Genomic DNA, 20,218 nt, shown 5'->3' with positions numbered 1-20,218 from the left:
AAGAGCGACATCGTTTTCGTTGAGAGCCTGTCCTTGGTATGGGTCAGGTGACGCCCAGACCATAGAGTAATATAGTAAACGTAAAGAGAGGACACAGGAGCCGATTCGCGGCCCAGATAGTGCGTTTAATACCCTCCGCTACGTGGCGCTTTTCTGCAATATGGTTAAAATTAATTAAAACTCTTTCTGTGAAAAGTATTTATTTTTTAAATGGCAATGCTTTAAAATTGTTTAAAGTACTTAAAACGACTAAATAGTTTAAATCAAATACGTCACGAAAACCACGTGATGAATGGCGCCTGGCATGGCCTGCCTCCCTGCACGCCGTCGCTCTGCATCATTCTGCATGGACTCTGCTTGTCCCTGCGTCGTTCGTCTGTGCCGTGCGTGCCGTCCATCTGTGCTTTCTGCTGCATCATGTTCGGTCGACTTTGCATCAATCAAGGTGACGCATGACCGCCCGCGTGCTCGCATGCTCGGCGTGAATTCGTGGTGCCGATCGGTTCCAGCTTCTCGCCCTGTTGTTTCTGCCGGGCTGTCTGGCTGCACTTGAAGGTGTGTGCATGTTGATTTTCGACGAGATTGTTTTAAAAAAAGAATTTAACTTACGACCCTGCACACGACATTGTCCATAGGTTTAGAGATGACGTTGTTGAACGAACCTCTAACATTGCAGATAGAGCCTTGGTTGTTATGCTGTCTGAAATTTCCAGGGGGTGCGTTTAGCCCCTTGCATACACTGTTGTGCACACTCCAACAACGTCTTCTGTTTAACGCAGTCACCTCATTTCTCTCATTTGGGAGCTTAAAGGGGCGGTGCAACGATATTCAATTGGAATGTTTTTCACTTTACACGAGCTTACTGGCACTAGTGGGACTCAAGGATACTCGCACACAACGCCACTGACCAAGAAACTCCTTTGTTGCGCTGTAATTTCGAGGACAAAACCGAGTGTTTTCATTCAATCTCTCCTTCGAGAAACCTGATGACGTAGCTGGGCGGTAGCAGTACCGCCCAGTGACGATATTTGAATACGGCTCATAGATTGGACCCGAGCATGGCGTGGACACTCGATTTGGGCTCGTGATAATCGATAGCTCGAGAAACACTCGGGTAGTGTCCTGTGTCCAATCGCTGCAATGACAACAACAGCCGAACGTCAAACCATAACAATGTCTGGAACTCAGCGCGTGTCCTGCCAACCTTAGCGCATGGCTATGATCAACATTGGCGGTATATATTTGGCGCCATATATCGGGGCCGCTTGTTCTGGCTGCGAGTTGAGGGGGTGAACTCTGCTCGTTTTTCTTTATTTTTTTCTGCGACTTCGATTGCGTGTGGTGAAAACGAACGGTTATTTCACATATCATTAACGCCAGGGATTCGTTCTAAGCGGTATTTGTTCAAAATACGAATATCAGTGCATCGCCCCTTTATGACTGTTGGCTTCACAGTAAAGGCTGTGATCTGTGGTTAGGGGGCTTCAAACGTAAGCTTGGTGTATGTGGTGATAAGCCATTTTTTGAAGTTGACAACGAACACGTTTACTTTGTCTTTGATGTTCCGCACCTTTCCAAAACAACCAAGAGCAATCTCCAAGCCCACAAACTTTGCATTGGAAATGAGGTCATTGAGTGGTCTTTTATTGTTGAACTTTATTGTTCTATCCATGAGATGAGCTGTCAATTGGCTCCGAAGCTTACTGAGAGATATTTTTTCAAGAACCTTTCTGTAACATGGAAGAAAATTGTGCCCCACAGGTACTGAGTGCCTCACTCTTTCTTGCAATCATATCCCTCGTTTATGCCAAGGAACTTCCTGAGGCAGCCATGGCTACAGCCTATTTCTGTGATAGGATGTGCATACTTTTTGGTTGTCTAAATAGCTGAAAAATTCAAGAAGACAGGGCAGAATTTGCGTCATGCCATTCTGAAGGGAGAATCTGAAATATTTTATTTTCTCCACCAGTAACTCGGATGGATTTCAGCATGGCAGTTCCAAAGTAGGAGGCAGCCATAAGCCATCATTGGGTGGCAAGTTACTATAAAAAGTGTCCTCATGCTCTGGGATGAGCTTTCAAGCAGCCATGACTTTAAGTTCTTACTTACACGACGCCTGCAGCAAGACACACTTGAGAACGTTTTTGGAGCTATATACGACAAATGCTGGGCTGCAACACAAACCCAAATGTGCATCAGTTCACCTTAGGACTAACACCTCTAGATAAAGAAACTGTTCAAACTGTCGGACAATGAAAACGTAGAGGATGACGAGGCTGACCTCCTAAAGGAGTTGCAAATATCTTCGCACCATGAAAGTTTAATTTCAGACATTGTAGAATGTCTTCCAATTGATAACTTCCCGCCACTAGAGGATATTTCTGAGCTGGCATCAGACATCGGGTCTAACATAATTGATGACTCGCCCACTTTTTTATTACGTTTGCGGCTATTTGATCAAGCTTTTGCTTGAACAGACAACTTACAGCTGTGGCTGTTCTCAGCTGCTATCGGATGAGTCTAATAACTTGACCAGGCCTCACCAGTACTGTCTTGTTCCTAAAGCATACCACGTGTCTGGAAAATTCTTCGGGAACTTAGTAGCACCATCACAGGCTGCCTTTCATTTCATTCAGCAACTAGGAAATCACTTTCTTTCCATAATAAAGAGTGTGACACATGTTCGAGGAGTGTGTGCCGCCTTGTATAGCACACTTGAGGTCTGGGTGGTTTTAGCCTTTGCCCAGAGGAGTACCACAAATGGTTTTTAAACTTGTTTTGCAGAATACGCTTGTGTTGACATGTTTGATTTCTTAACCGGAATTTGGACAAAGTTCGGTTGCACTCTTCAGTGGCTAGTAAGAACGAGACAGGTTTAACTGTTAATAGTGTATTAACAGAGGCGGTTGCCAAACCAAAAACAAGAAGCGCTTATTGAGTGGGCGGTGCAGCTTGCTCTCCAAATATTTGTTTCCCCTTTTTCCAGCGAATGTGTATCAATGCTCCCTAACAAAAATATTTGTCCACTTTCTACGAAATTTCGATAGAAAATAGTCTATAGAGGCTAAAAATATTTGAAACAAAATATATCCACTTTTGTATCCACTGTCCATTGTTTTTAGCCGCTTTTTTCTGAAGCCGTATTTCTTTTCTGAACAATTTTGGGGAATGTTTAGGGAGGTTGAATCTTGTCAGATTTCGAATACAATTCTCATTGTTTGGTAATGGCTCGCCCGCAGTGAGTTTGAGGCTATGCAAATATGTGTTTTTTTTTTATATTTGCCGGAAATCGGGAATTTGTACTATCCGGCATGTGCTTCGCACTGTTATAATACTCTTATGACTGGTAATGATAGCGATGTCTTATTTATTTTTGGACTTACTTCCCGTACCCGAGTCGGCGTGAAAGTGAATGCATCATACAGCATGTTCTCCGTGGAAAGGTTTTGTTAACTTGGTTCCGCTAAGGATCTTTTACGAAGTGTACGATATGCCGAAGTCCTTCATATTCATTTATTTTTGCGAGTATCGATCTCTTTCGTATAAAACATACAGAGCTTCTGAAGTAAATCATGTATACATGAATGTGGTCCAATAAAATGTGTTCGAACCACCTACTGTTGTTGACCCTAAAATGCTCCACCAGCCAGGATTCAATGCGGCAATTGTGTAACTTCAATGCTTTACAATAGAAAAAGAACAAGACATATATATACTTCTGCTTTGTGAAGGAAGTTGAAATATTGTTTGACACATTTTGCACGGACTCTATCGTAAAAAATAAAGCAGAAGTGCGTCAATATTAAAAAAGAAAACAAAAAAAACAGCGGCTTCGGGAGTCAAGGAGCTAGAGCCGAGCGAGGCGGGGAGGAAAGAGAGAGAGAAGGGTACCGGAGAAGCAGAGCAGAAACGCCCAAACCGAAACCGAAACTAACTTGACCGGAAACGGAATCAGATTATACTTAATACCGCCCGTTAGGAGCGCTACCTGTCACTGGCCTATCTGAGCCGCTGGGGCCTATGGCAGTGTCCGCTCTTTACCTTGTGTATATTACTCTATGCCCAGACCCCCATTTTTTTTTTTCAGCTTTCTTGATTGGTCCAAAGCATGCTTCGTCACTTCAGGAATTGCTTTCAGGATATCTTTCTTTTTGAGGTTAGATGGAAAGAGAGTTAAGAGGCGGTAGCGTTCTAGCTGCGACGCGACGCGCTCTTGACGTAGGCTGCTCGTAAATTGCTGACCCAGTCGGAGCACGAGGAGCATGGATCTTCTTTGTCTGTGCCCGTATGTTCTCCGTACACGTCACTTAGTTTACGACCAATTTTCGTTTTGAAGTCCGCGGTTATCTTGGATTTTTATCGCTTAACATAGCCGGTACGACTTCGTGGGGTCACGCTAGAAGGGAGTTTAAGTGGTGTCACACTTACTTCGGCAGCATCAATTGCTTCAGACACTCCTTGGACCAGGGCTTCCTCGTCAACGAATGATCTGTCCGCTGGTTTCAGGGATGATGACGATGAGCTTGATGACGACATTTCCTGTCCTTGCTTATGTTCTTCAATCTGACCCAAGAACATTGTGTAGCAGTTATTGCACAGAACATCTCCAGGGCTTACGTGCTGGGCGTCCTCAGCCGATAGAACTTGCTTAAGAAAACTTAGGTTTAGCTCCGAGACTTGACGAAAATGGCGTTCGTAAAACACTCTTCTCTTGTGTCTCCTTGAATAGTCGGCGCACACTTTCCGGTCTGAACTGAATAATGTATTAGCCATGGCAGTAACGAACACTTCTGTCTTTCTGAAAGCAGGAGCAGTTTTAAGTTCATCCAGCTCAGACAGCACGGAGGTAGAATGAGTACCAGCTTTCCGCCGTGGGTTAGGAATTAAAGTGAAGAGCCAGAAAGGGACCGAGAAGGCTATTATCAGTTAGACGACGTACGAAGATTCGGCTTCCTTTGGGTCACCAATCTTCCCGTCGATCCATACTTAAAGGGACAATGAAGGCGATTTCGGATATTTTTTTTGGCGACTGAACTGGGTTCCCGGCACGCCTCAGGCCACGTTGCCCAAATTTCAGCCAAAACCGGCGCTTGTGTGCCGCGCAAATCAATTAAACAGTCACGGTAATAATCGCACCGGGATCGATCGAGGCGACGCCCCGAGCGTTGCGGGAGAAACCAGCAGAAGCGGAGGTCACGTGACCCTGCGGGGCCTGGAAGCGTGACGTCACAAGAGACATGTCAGTGATTGGTCGAAACGAGACACGTGCCTTCGGTCACGCTTTGGTTCGAGGTTTTGATGAACACTGTTCTAATTCCACTTGAATAACCATGAAGACTATAAATCACACCGAAAATGATAACTGAACCGTAAAAAAATCACCATAATTATTTTTTTTTTGCTACGCTGCACGCGAAACGGGCAACGAGCAACTATGATCAAACAAAATATATCAAATAAAGAACACAGCGCGGAGCACGCGGGAGTTTTTTGGTTCTGGTTTCAGATGTCGGTGCCGTGTTTACTTTAGGAACACGGCACTCGAGGGATTCTGCAAAGCGGTAGTCATGCCAAATTTGTGCGCTGTTGAAGGATGTTCAAGCGGTCAACTGAAGACCCGTGATCGTTCGGGCGACGCTAGTTTTCACCTACTCCCAAGCGATGAAGCATTGCGAAGTCTCTGGTTGAACAGCGTTGTCTTGCGCGGAGGTCTCGGCGATGGCGTCAGAATTTGTTCGCTACATTTTCGGTCAGGAGACTTTGAACAGAACCTTCAAGCCTAGTTCACATGCAGCGGTTTTGGCCCTAGAGCGCCGCGATTTCTGCCGTCACGGCGCTCTGGCCAGCACCAGCTATTGAGCGGCACGAGCGCCGCGACGGCAAAAATCGCGCCGCTTTAGGGCCAAAATCGCTGCATGTGAAACAGGCTTCAGGTTAGTCGGAGTCTGGGTGTAGGTGTGAGGCAAATTACTCTGGGTCGGCGGCAATTCTGGGGCGTCCTCGTAAAGAGGAATTCCAGAGTTCCGTGTCCTTAGGAGCATCTCCCGTTCTGTTGGTGTCAGGTCACTGAACGGGAGCCCGAATTCGCTCGCGAGAGCGGCATTGCCATCCATGTTGGTCCGACGCCGCGCTGCTATAACCCACCGCGGTAACCAGAGTCTCGACGCCCTAAGTGCTACCGGTACCGACAATTCACACGTGGCGTCACTCCCTACGTCACCTCCGTTTTCGGAGGCCCAAAAACGAAAAACGCAGATAGTTCAGTTTCGGTTTCTTCAGTTCTTTCGTAGGTACAGAAATACCCGTCACAAATGTCTATAAAAAATTGGGCAGTATGCCAGGTTCCCAAGAAGCCTAAAAACATCATTTAAAAACGTTTAATAAAATCGCCTTCATTGTCCCTTTAAACATTTGCTCTCCGCCTAGCGCGTAATCTGAGTGCCACGCAGCAGCGGCGTCTCTTTTAGTGCCCGCGGATTAGTGGCACGGTTGTGCTAGAAGGACGAGGAGGGGAGCTTGGAGAGACAGAGGGGGGCTTGCGACGTAAACTCTAACCTCGAAACGCCTGTTCTACCGACAATCAGGGTTTCTGTGTCGGTCGCATCCAAAGGCATAATCCTTAGAGGCTCCAGGACCCCGACGAAGATAGAGGCGGTAGCCCCGTGATGTTCAAGATAAAGTATTCTATACACGCCGCCTGACTGGGGTGGCATCTGTAAAATTTCGGAGCCGAAAGCAAAAGGCCTCAGAGACGGGACTTCTCTAACGATCTGCATTCTCCCGTATTGGGAGAAAAAGATGCGCTTGCACTTGTGAATACGGACTTCTAAGTAACTTTTTTTTAAGAGCACTACTCAAAATATTTTTTAATGTTTATGTTTGGATATTAGGTAACTGCTAACGATAAATAGAAAACCTTATATAGGCCAAAATTCTGCTCAGCAGAGCGCCTGTGCGAAGTCCCGTTCAAAACGCTCATAGCACGAGATTCGAGTCTTAATAGCGGCCATACAAACAATATATTACAATTTCTGTTGGTAGTTCCAGATAGACTACTATATTAACTAACTGTGAATAAAAAATGAAAAAAATAAAAAGTGGGGTTTTTTAGAAAATCGACTCCAAACTTGCTAGTTTCTCGAATTATTCGTTTTTCAGGCACATGTAGCGCATTATATACTCGTGAAAAAATATTGAAATTATACTCAAAAGAAAGAGCATAATTGGTGCTTCACGGTGATATAAAGATCATAAAAATATGTTGATTAGGTCACACAGCACAGCTTGCTGAACTTCGTCAAATATCGTCACAGAGACGGTTTGACAAATAAAAAAAAATCTTAAGAATGTTATGACCTAGACGCTTAATTAGCATGAAAAAGCCTATGTCTAGAGTGTTCCCAAAAATTTATATTGATGTAGCGTAAAAAGTAGGGAAAAGGGATGGAGTCAAATATGGCACCTCCGATAGGCTGGAAAAACATCAATTTCCTCCTTGACCGCTTCAACGGTCCATAACTTGAGAACAAAAAATCCGACGAAATAACCGTTTGCGTCTTCTTTCATTATAGAAATTGCCCCAAAACATATATTTTTTTCGTCAAAATTAAAAATTCGACCCCAAATCCGTGCCTGAGTTGAGATGAAATCACCCATATATATCACCGCCTAGCACAAGTGGAAACACTATATAGGGTGCCCGATGTCATTCCGTTTACGGTAATGCCTTTTTTTTTTTTTTTTACTACTCGATTTCGACAGCTCGCGCTCACTAGGAAACTTCAATGAAATTGCCGAAAACAAAATGCCACCGTAGCACACAACGCCAAGAATGCGTGCATGGGAGGGGACGCTTCTTCAAGCCGCCCCAAAACAAGCAAAAAAAAAGAAGCCGTCGGAACAAAATTTTATAAGCTCACATGAAGGCAACATGAAACAGACATTTTTAGGCAAGCAAAAACGCGCGATAACTTTTAATCTGCATGCTTAGTCAGCAATTTTTTATATCACTGGCGATTGTACATTCAAGTAATTTTAATTTGTTTGGGTTGTTCTGGGAAGCATGTTGCAATCTGATAATCTCCCCATTCTGACCCTTCATTGTCTTTGCATCCCTGTAAGACGAAGGATATGCCGTTATATGTTGAACACGTTGAGTCTTGAGTCTTCCTTTTCGTTTTATTTATTTTACATTGAAATAAACACAATATAAATAAAGATGGCTTTAGGCTGTTTTCCGTTTAGACGGCACATGGTTAAAAAAATTCGCCATTTTCTCTTTCTGCTTAGGAGTTGTAAAATAAGCCCAATTTAGTGGCTCGTATCTCAACGCCCATGTCAAATGTAGCCGAGTTCACAATAAATCGTGCAGTTAAAATATTTGTCATATATTTACAACTTTTTAAGACGCAAATATTGATTTCAATGCAGGTTTCAAGAACAAGCGTGGTTTTTGAAAAATCTCGCCGGTTTGCTGATTCGAAAAGGGATTCAGTCGAAGTGGCCAACTGCAGCACCTCTTCAACCAGCCGGGCCGGTCCTGTGAAGTTTTCTGCAAAACACGTAGTACATTTATTTGGCCACATACTTCAATTTTTGAAGGCCGCATACGTTGAAACCTCTAAATTCCTGGCGAAACGCAGTTCCTAAAAAAATTGTAGGTTTGCACTTTCTAAACGTGATTCTTTTGAAGCAGCGACATTTGACGCCTCTTATCTCGAAAATCAGGGCGAATCTCGCAAAGTTCTCCTGAAATCAAAGTTTCTGAGTAGATTTTTGAATAATTTAAGCCATAGGGGTTGCATGTAGCAGGTTTCTTGCAGCAGCGCACTCTCGCCCAATCTGGTCGGGGAGCGTGATTCTTTCAAAATAGCCACATTCAGCGACTCTTATCTCAAGAACCTGGGCGAATATTGCAAAGTTCTGGGGGAGACATTTAGTGCATATATTTGAATAGATTCTTTAACAAATTTAAGCCATATAGGTTGCACGCCGCAGGTTTCTGGTCGAGGGTCACTTCCCCAAGATATTCGAGGGTTTGCACTTTTGGAATGTGGTCCTACCGAAGCCGCCACATTCAGTGTTTTTTTATTTGAACAACTGAGACGTATCTCGTAGAGCTCCAGGGGAATCATGTAGTAGAACTCTTTCAGTAGTTGAATAAATAATTTTAAGCAATATAGGTTTCATGGTGCAGGTTCCTCGTGGAGATGCAATTCCCCAAAATACTCCAGGGTTTGCTCTCTTAGAACGAGTGCCTCTTTAAACAACCAGGACGATCGCTCAAAGTTCCCCGGGAAATCGTGTAGTAAACCACTGAGTTTTCGTACACTTCACAAAATTTTAAGCCATATAGGTTGAAAGCTGCAGGATTTTGGCGAAAACGCACGCCCTGCCGCACCCCCTTCCCCCCCCCCCCCAAAAAAAAAAAAAAAGATTTACGTTTTTTTGGAAATTGATTGCCTCAAAGTAGTCCCGTGCAGCGCCTTTTATCTCAACAATTAGGGCTCACCTTGCAAAGTTCCTGGGGAAATGTGTAGTACAACACTTTGACTAGATATTATAGCTTCTTCATGTATCACCTTTTTTTCGCGAACAGTAGATGACCGGAATAGCCTTACTAACAGTGGGGACTTTCAGCAGACTGTTATCGTGTTCCGTGTACCGCAGGACCGGAGCCTTTGAAGCATGCTTTTAAGAGGGGGCGCACCTCAGAGCCCCATAGAGAATACATGAGGTTTTTCACCAAATTAAAAAAAATTCTTAGATAATAACGGCTGCGCGGATCTTCTTGAAAATTTCGGCTTTAAAGACATCGAGTCATTATCGAGACCCTAAGCGCAACAAATGTTTCATCATAAATTTAATTATATTCTTTAAAAAATCATGAAAATGGTCAAAATCGGCTAATTCGGCATTCTTGCGTTCGGAGCGAATTTACAAAATTATCTAAATTCAAACATAAGAAGTATTGCGCTTAATGTCTTCTAAATTTATTACAGAATCGAATAATATTCAAATTATTCATGTAAGCCGATTTGTTCCGTAAATACAGCAAATATAAAGAACCAAGGTGTCGGTGCTTGTTTTCGTCGTTTTTAAGGTACCTCTCTCTCCCGTGCGGTGGCGCTCGCTGTCCACGAAATGCGAAATCGTCCGTTCGGAGATCGGCCGGATCGGCACTGTGCGAGGTGTTCTTCCGCGGCCGTATTCCGCGCCCGTATCCTGTTTCATTCTTCGCGCCGAGGCGTCAGTGTGCGTGTCTTGCTTTCCTTGTTCTCGCTGGGTAGGTCTCCGTGTTTTCGCAAGTGGCAAATTCACCTTGGAGCTATGGGTCGAAGACAACCGTCCTGTGGCAAGCGGACCGCGAGGTGTTCCACAACCTCGCGGTCCGTCCACGCGTTGTGCTTGTTTCTACTTTTTTTTTTCTTTTAAAAACGGGCTTTTTTTTTTTACGCAAAGTTTTATTTTATCGTTATCCTTCACACAAACGTCCTTCGGCCTTGGGGTCGTGGAAATCGGGGATTAAGCGTGCACAGAGTAGATCGTTGTTTTCCTCCTTTTTATTTTTCACGGACGTCCTGTGACCTCCGTACGATTCGTGGTCACCGCAATCTAACGCGGGGAAAAACGGGTCGCCTGCTCTGTAGTCCGGGTATTCTTAGGGGAGAGTGATAACTCGCTGTTCTTCTGGAAATTCACATATCACCCAAAAAGGTGACATGGGTAATGATTACGGTATGTTTTTTCCGGTGTTTATTTTTGAGCGAAAATCGGTGCATGTTTTTCGGTGCTTATTTTTTAATCACCAGTGTATTATGGGTTGTCTTGTGATGACGCTAAAAAGCGTTGATAACCAAAGAAAAATGCCATTGGACAAGAACATTTCGAATTTCCAATTCTATTCACATATCCATTACGCTCTTCTCGTGGGAGCATCTATCCTGACGAAAAATGCCTAAGTCATTGAGCTGTGAACGCATACTCAGTGTACAATCTTTCGGCCTAGAGAGGTATTGCGCACGCTCGAACGCGCTTCACAGCCCAGTAGACGAAGTTGGTGGCACCCAGAAGGCGAGTTTTTGAATGGTCTGTAGTAGGCAAAAGAAACAAATAACAATCAACGCATATCAGCTCTTCAAGCGAAGAGGCGCGTTTCTAAGGTCAATGGTTCCGGACGGCACTAATGTTGTTAGCGTTGTCGTAAGATGACGTCAGTTCATACGAACTGACGTCATCTTACGTGATCACGTGACACAAACACGTCATCTTACATGATCTCGTTACACGAAATGACGTCATCTTACGTGATCACGCTGCACGAAATGACGCCATCTTACGTGACCACGTAACACGTCATCTTGTAAGTCAACCTCTCCCCACAGCAGCGCGCTCCACGCTTTCCGGGCCCGTGCAGTGCTGTAGTCGAAATCAAGCTCCCTATGGCAAGCGAAAGCTACTGAAGTCTCACATTGAGAATACTCGCAAGCGACCGTCTGTGGAAGCTTCGCACGTTGAGGTTTTGTTGAGATCGAGCCATCGTGTTCCATTAACTATAGTTGAAGTTATCGTTCAATAAAGCCCTAAAAAATATGAATGTAGTTGGTGTAGACATCAAGATCTAATCAAAAATGCGGTTTGACGTCGTTTAATTAACGTGTATATACAAGTGTAGAAAAAAAATGAGTTATTTGTGCATAGATGTTTAAAAAAGTGTTTATTATTCGACATAGGACTTTGGGAGAAGGATGTGTTCAGATTTTTCTTCATGAGCGCAAATATACCTGACGCAATAAATAGTGACGATTTCATCGTCCCAGTGGTGAGCAGGTGATTTCTTGCTCGAAACAATGATGCCATTTCATAAACCAAGTTCTGTGGCATATGCTTTTCCAATGTCTGGTCACTATTTTGTAAACCTTTCAGCCCAAACGAGTATACTTCTGTTTGTTTTTGTTAGCTTAGGAGGGGGTCACAGAGCCTATATTTTTGTCTTCTTCTAGGACAGACGTACAGAGTTATACCGCAACACGCATTTGTGGAGCACACAGAGCTATCGCTCTCCTGTTGGCGGTACAGTAGCAGACGACACAACGCAGCTCCGTAGTCTATCGATAGCACGGCTAGCCGCGGCCCGTAGCGCGACCGTTCAGACTAGGGAAATTGTTTTGAAGAACCGAGAAATGGTATCTTGTATACAATAATCACATGTCGTTAGTATATTCTACTTGCTAAGCCAAATAAATATTTGCAGCTTGTGAGAACATGTTTGCGTGACGATTTACCGTTCACACTCCTGACGGATGTTAGCGAATCCTTCATGTTCGTGGCTCGCAGTTATCGGTACCCCCTCGGAGTGACTTTACCATATATATTTTTTTCTTGCTTGCAGGACATCATAAAAATCACAAACACGCGAGAAAAAAAAAATCTTATGAGTACGCGTGATTTTGAGCTTCGCAGCTCTAAAGATGCCCGGTAAATGTCGTCCAGCTTGGGAGGAAACTAATCCTTTTTGTTGGAGTTTGACTATCGTATGCTGGCAGCTCGTTTCCGGTTTTTTTTTGTCTATACTCCGTTTCACCTTAATTTGGCAACCCTCAGACAGAGCTGGTGTGAGGGAATCACAGTCGCGGAGCAAAGCACGTGACAGCTACTTTTAGGAGCAGTACTATGGCACCTGCAGCGCGTGTCCGACCGGTGTGTTTAGCGTCTTATGCTGGCCATACATCAAAAGTGGTCCCGAAGTGCAACAAATGACGTCAAAGAAGACGGAGTGTCACGCTGTTGCATCTCGCGATCCTGGCAATTCATCGTAGAAATGCTGGCGAAAACCACGAGGGAACACGAGTGTCGCTGTCGTCATGGCGTCCCAACGAAAAGCAATTATACAATTTCGACGTTTTTGTAATTCGGTAATTTAAATTACTGTATACAATTTTTAAGAAAATAAAGACATCATAACCAAATAGGAACTTCCGTGCTAAAACATGCAGTGCGTAGTGAAGACAACTACTATCTTTTTTTTTTTCTTGATGTCCACAAAAAAAGGCTATGCAGCATCGATCCTACCGTTTTTGTGTTTTTTTCGCACATTATGTGATGTCCTCTAACACGAAAGTACCGACGTAAAAGCGCTGTAGAAACGATATAAAAACAAAAATTTAAGTGAATCGAGCTTTGTAGTGGAACGGAAAAAAATAAATAATTAACGACTTTTTACGGTAAATACTTCACATCTAAGTAGAACTTAAAAAAAGTGACGGTTACGCGCTGTCATGCCCATTTCAACAAAGTTGGGAGAACGATGTATTGCATCTTGTGAATAGACATGTGGAGCAGCATGTTTATGTTAGAGGCATTGTGTGTAATCGCTGCGCAGTACCTGCCAAAAGAATATATTATTTGGGCACAATCTCAACCGTTTCCGTCTGTGTGTGCTACGAATACAGCAACTCTTTTCGTAGAAGAAGTGATGAGGAAATGCCGTGCCCTTGATGATACGATTGTGATTATGAAATAAAATTTTTAATCAGCCAACAATTGCGACCTGTCCGGTCGCCTGGAACCCCGACAACAACTATCGTTCTCTGGAAAGTTCATTCTAATATTTACACGTTTTGTGGAGTTCATCGAGCGAATAAGAATGTTCCAAGAATGAGCTAAACCTACACGAGTTCCCGAATCCAACACAGCGCTTTTGAATTTTAGCGCCGTAGTTAGTTCTGCGAACAGTGTATACTTCTGTGCAAATATTCGTCTAACAGTTTTGCAACGTTGGAAAGCATCGAAATGATTCAGAATCACTGCGGAGTTGATACTCGGGAAGATAAGACGGGCACTTGGGAGAAACGGACCGTGGCATTTGAGACAGGTGCACAACCGGGGGACAAACGTGCTACAATCGCATACCCTTCCAAGATCATCGCTTGGGCGACCGCGCGCGCGCCCAAGAAACCTTTCTTTTCTTCTTTTAGGGGTGGGGGGGGGGGGGGGGGGGGGGGAGTGGTGTAGGCGCTGATTGTCTTCCTCCTTTGTGGCTTTTGACAGACGCACAACGAGACTAGCAGAACAAGCGCATGATTCATTTCTTTCGATGGAGGCGTTCTGTCTGTGTATGCGAACATGATTTTTTTCCCCTTTTAGTAGTTAGTTGTTCTTGCCTTGACTCGGGTCCCAGTGGGTGCGTTGTCGTTGTATGCCCACTATCTTCTTTTTTTTTTTATAGTTTATGGTAGTTTTTGCGCTGATGGGGTATCAAGGTAGACAAAAATAAAAAAAAAATAAAATAGCACCTCGACAAAAAAAAAAAAAAATGTTGTTGCGATCAGGAACGTTTTTAAAGCGATTTTAGGAGCCTGCAGTGTTACCACAGGTGCAGGATTGAGAGCGTAACCCACGCACTTGAAGAGAAGGGGAAGCTCTCGTCTTATTGGAACTCTCTTTTATGGGTTTCCACGTCGCGATTGTCCTTCAAAATCAACTGTCATTTATTTCTCGCTCGTGGCTTCCAAGTACTGGAAGCCATGACTCGAGCCACAATAGTTTTGCGAAATCAAGGTTTTGCTGAAATGGATAACTCTCACGTACAGTTCGACGCGCAATACCTTTGCCGTACTGACTCGCGAGAGATGCCCCCAACACGGCTGAGTATGGCGGTGCTCCAGACCTAACATCTAAATTTTGTTGCCTTACCTGTTACTATTTCGCGCCCATTTTGAGCCATATCAAAATGAAAGCGCATGATGAAATAAAAATGACACTCATTTTCCGCTCGATGGAAATTTCACGCCAGCTCGCTGTCTTTGCTGGTAGCTTGAGCGTTTCCCAACGATGCGGAGAGTTAAAAAAAACAAAAAAAAAACACGTACGATGGCATCCTTTTCACACTCATTACTTCTATAACACTGAGCCACCTCGTATACTTTTGTTTTTCTTTCATGGTACTAATTTCTTTCTGCGCATTACGGCTGTTATGACGCTAAGTCTGTCTGCCCTTCGAATTTGAACTTAGGCTCAGATCAGGGACGAACCAGTTTAAATCAGGAAAATATAATTAACATTGTAGCAAAGTAAATCTATCATATCGATCGGAAATACGATTTGGCACATTCCATCTGAACACATAATGTGCACAGCGAATGCAATAGCGAGTCAGCGTGCAAAACGCCGCCACACTGAGCTACCATAACATCTCAGTGATTTTTGCATAGCACCGAGCACGGAAAAGAGAAAACAGTTATTCATTCACATAAACGAAGCAAATTTATTTAAAGCCCGGACACTCCGTACGTCCAATCTAGCTAAGGTTATCAATAGACTCGACCATGTCATTTGTCGAAACAGATAAAAGACGTTAGCAATAATGATTAGACTGAATAAGTGAATCTAACGCACGTATTTTACCAACCGACGGTCGCGTGCCTTCAATACCCTTTCCAATTGTCATTGCGCGCCTTGGACACACTTTGGGGAGCAATGCATATTTACATCGCCGCCCGAGGTCTCCATTGAACGTGTAGTACTGACCCAAATAAAATGCTAACCTGACTCTCAATCGCTCACCGCAAAGACGATTTCGAACAGGCGGTACTGTAGGTCACTTGAGATAAAAAAAAGAAAAACAAGCTATAGAAACGAGCGTCGTAAAAAAAGGGGACCGGCATTTTTATTCCTACCTCCGAACAGAAACGAGCGCCACCCACTGCATCACACAGCGCAGAGGCTGGACTCGGCCACCGCGCGTACATACCAAGCGCGCGCCAGGGAGGGAGAAACTTCCTCCGCCGGGAGAACACGGCACATTTCGGGATCTATTTCACGCAGCGGATAACGCGGGCCTTTTCACACCTCGACACTGGCGCCATCTAGAAGTTGCGCGTTCAACCACGTTTCGAGCCGCGCGCCATCTGGTGGCTGAAACGGACGAATAAATAGAGGTACCGCGCCCTCTTAAGCGTGCGAACGGGTCACACCATGACCGCGGGGCGCGCGCTTAAAAGCATGTATCTTAAAAGTATCGTTACGCCGACGCTGCCGCAATCCATCGAGGGAGCTTTACTTTTTTTGTACGTATGACAACCTCGTTGAAGCACCGTGCGTGCAGAGCAGGAGACGGTTACAAAGAGTCTCGAGAACTGCCGTATTTCTACTCTGAATTAAAGTTAGGGTGGCGTTACGCATTCGCCAAACGCTTGGTAAGATCGGTCTGTTAGCTTTATCACGGTATGAATATATTTGGTTTTCTGAAACTTGTTTGCAATGTTTGTGTTCAGCCAGCTTGTTTTACATTCAGCACTGTACCCACCTGTTAAAATCAGAGCTAGGTATTGCAGTATCGATAAATAAAATTAAATAAAAAAGTCGCTAAACAATCAAGTAAATGTAACTTCAGTATTCTAAAGTGCATCCTGTAGCAATCGTCATGATACAAAGAAGATATATTTGCAAGGCAAGAGATGAAGATTTATTTATCTCTCAGAAAACCTAGGAGATGATGATAATGCAATTTATACATATGTGCAAGCGAGCTGGACTTTTTCGGTCGCGCACCAGTAACCTTGCTTTATTTGGTTATTTCTGTTTGTACTTTGTCACCTTGGTTCCCCTTCTACAAGAATAATTATCGTTAGTCTAGGAGAGTTCAGGTTTAGGCCAGATGCATACGAAATTTGATAGAGTGCAGTCTCTACTTTCTATCTCTCCAGGAACTTTGTGAAATATTTAATGGTTGTTTCATAATTTGATAGAACTAAAAACGGAAGGAAGAGTTTTATGGGTGTCAGTGGAGTTAATCAAATTTTTGTTTTGGCCAGGAACGAACAGAAATATTTAAAGTATGATTAACATTTTTTGGGGATAATAAATCTGACTTAACTTAATATATCTCGGAGAACTTTTCGTTATTTGATTTTTAACAGGTAGACTTTATTGTTTTTTAGCTGTCTGCACAAATCTGCTAAGAGATGAAGTAAGCGTTCACTGTCCCGAATTACTGAAATGTTTGGCATCGTCATGGCACCGCTGTCGTTTGTCGCGTTCATGACTGCGCAAGCAGCTTTTTGTTCCCGGCCCCGAAGCCGCCACACAGGTGCTGGCTCGTGGGAAATCTCGCCATGGGGAACTCTCCTGACCACCGTGTTCCTGACGCCCCGTCGCCTGGCTTCCGGCAGATAAAAGCCTCAGTCATCACCCTCGAAGCTCCGAGGCTGCTTCATCCGTCACAATCACTGACACCTTCAGCGAGTTCGTTGGTTTACGTCACGCTTTTATGGATCCTTACCTGGAAGGCTCCCGCTTCCGAGGGGCACGACATCGCGAACGACACGATGAATTCACCCCTGCTTCTGACACAGGTCCTGTCACTCGCCGTCGGCCTGGCTGACTCATGCCACAACCACCAGCCGTTGAAGATATCGGATTTATGGACGGACCATCCGCGGCCAAACACCCACTCCATCGCGGATCTGGCCAAAAGTGGAGCAAGTCAACCATTGCGGTTGGCAACCTGGATCTTCGCCACAACGCAACAAGGACTGTGTGCACGCCCTATATAACCATCCATTTCACGCCTACCCGACGGGGCACGACATCGCGAAGGACATGATGAATTCACCCCTGCTTCTGATACAGGTTAGTTACCTCGATCGAGCTTATGCCTATAGAAGCAGTGATTATTGTTTACTCGCAGTGTCGTGCCCCTACGACTTGAAATGGCGCAGTTGTATGCTCTTGTGCCGTGAAATGTGGGCCAATGTTTTCCTATCACAAATTCTTCTACTCTTGTCCGGACATGTTGAAGCGCACCCCGGACCTAATTTAGAAGATATTCTTGCCATCGTTCACGTTCGGTGAGTATGTTTGATTGCCCCTGTTCGATACGAACAGGGACAATCAAACATATTCGCCGAAATAAAGTCCGTAAAAGAGCGGCAGTCAGTAGCAGATAAGGCCATAGATGAGCTCGAGGCTAGACTAGTAGGATTAAAGAATAACAAGGCAGACCCCCTCAATGTTGAACCAGCCCTGGTCACAAAAGCACTTGCAACCGAAATCGCAGCCCTTCAGGCCTCTAGTGAAGATGCAAGCAACCGACTGCGCAGAAACAACTTGCTCTTCATGGGGATTGATGATTCACCAGAAGAAAATTGAAAACAATCTGAAACAAGGTTGATAGCATTCTGCACAAGGCAGCTGGGTTTCACCCTTGATGCAAATAACATTGAACGGGCACATCGCTTGGGCAAGTTCGCAACGAACAGAAACCGTCCAATAAATGTTAAACTCAGTCGATTCAAGGACAAGGAATTACTCCTGGCATACGAGCCGAAATTGAAGGGAACAAACCTTCTTGATTTGTGAAGACTACTCGGCGGCAACGAGATGAGCGCGCCACAATCTCCTCCAGTTCGTCAAACCAAAGAAATGTCCCTTCAAACTACGGCTCGATAGGCTCTATGTAGGCAACTTATGCTATATATGCAACACCAACTCAGATTTAGTCATTGAAGCGTGCAGCTAACTATGTATTACCCGGAAAAACTGCACCACCACCGCAATAAAACAGAAACATGAAAAGCGGTTGCAGTTCTCTGTCCGTTTCACTAATATACGTAGCGTCATGCCCAAGCGGGATGACCTACACGGCATCATTCACGATAGCGCAGCCGACATTATCATCCTCACAAAAACCTGCTTAACTGAACACATACATGAAACTGAAATATTTCCACCCCACATGAACTACAATATCTATTGTCATGAGCGGCGCTTAAAGGACACATGCAAAGGAAAAAAACATTTTTTTTAAACGGCTTAGATGGAAAAAGGACACCATAAAACGATTTTACAACGAAGAAAAAAAATTTTTACAGCTATATTTTCGGCGCAAAACGAATTTGTAGTTGGCGCCCGCGGGCACCGCGTAAAAGTGGTCTGTATTTATCACGTGACTGGTCTTTATTTATCACGTGGTGCTTGCGCTCTTTCGAAAGCTTCCTATGGCATCTAAAAGTAACTCATTCATCTTTGTTTGAAGTATAACAAAAAACCAAGACGAATAAGTAACTTTTAAAGCCCAAAGGAAACTCCTGAAAAAGCGCAAGCAGGCGTGATAGACCTGTGCGCCGGTCAGACGACGGCGGCGGCGCCCCGAAGCAGACGAACTTGTGCGGCGGCGGCGGCGTGGAGAAACGCGTTGAAGCGGCGTTCGCACAACGCTCAGCGTGCGGCGGCGACGCAGCGCGGCGGCGCGCGGGCCTACCACGTGACCAGCGGCGGCTCCCGCGAGCGCCAACTACAAATTCGTATAGCGCCGTAAATATAGCTTTAAAAATTTTGTTTCTTCGTTGTAAAATCGTTTTATGACATCCTTTTTCCATCTAAGCTGTCTAAAAAAAATTTTTTTTCCTTTGCATGTGTCCTTTAAGAATGGGCGGTAGCGTCGTAGTTGCCATAAAAGATAATATATCCCCTTCTGCATCATCCGCGATACTAATCTTGAGCTAATGTGGGTATGCGTCACATCACCCATTTTCAAAATAATAATCAAAATCTGCTACAGAGCACCCGACAGCGACAATGACTTTACTGGTAATCTGCGCAACGCGCTCGACGAGCTTAGAAACACTCGCCGTAAAGCGTCATTCTTCCTTTTCGATGATTTTAACTTCCCTAATATCAATTAGACAGAAGTAACAGTCGCAAAATAATCTACAGAAAATGAATCTAGAACATTTCTCCATCTAACTCTTGATTTTACGTTCACTCAAGCTATCATGCAACCAACGAGACTCGACAACACACTCGATGTTTTATTTTCTACCACCCCAGAACATATCCAGAACATCATTCATTCGCTAGGGTAAAGCGATCATCAAATGCTACACACAACATTGTCGCTTCCCATTAACAAAAAAGTGCCTACATAAACGTCTATTAAAGACTACAAGAGGGGAGACTTCCCATCCAGTAATCATGCATTGCAGGCCTATTACCATGACTTTAGTAGAAAATGTAGTTCCACAACTATTGAAGATAACTGGAGCATATTCCGAACTAAGCTCAACGATTTCATCAACGTATTTATTCCGACTGTCTGCGTTATCAGGCAGAAACCACCCCTCGTTTAATAATACTCTAGAGTCGCTAAATAACAAAAAGAAACGCCTCTATCGAAAAGCTAAACAATCCGGGCTTACCGAACATTGGGATGCTCATG

Source organism: Ixodes scapularis, unplaced genomic scaffold, assembly GCF_016920785.2.
Source record: "Ixodes scapularis isolate PalLabHiFi unplaced genomic scaffold, ASM1692078v2 PGA_scaffold1__304_contigs__length_218370807, whole genome shotgun sequence".
Lineage (NCBI taxonomy): Eukaryota > Metazoa > Arthropoda > Arachnida > Ixodida > Ixodidae > Ixodes > Ixodes scapularis.
Note: the sequence above shows the minus strand (reverse complement) of the source record.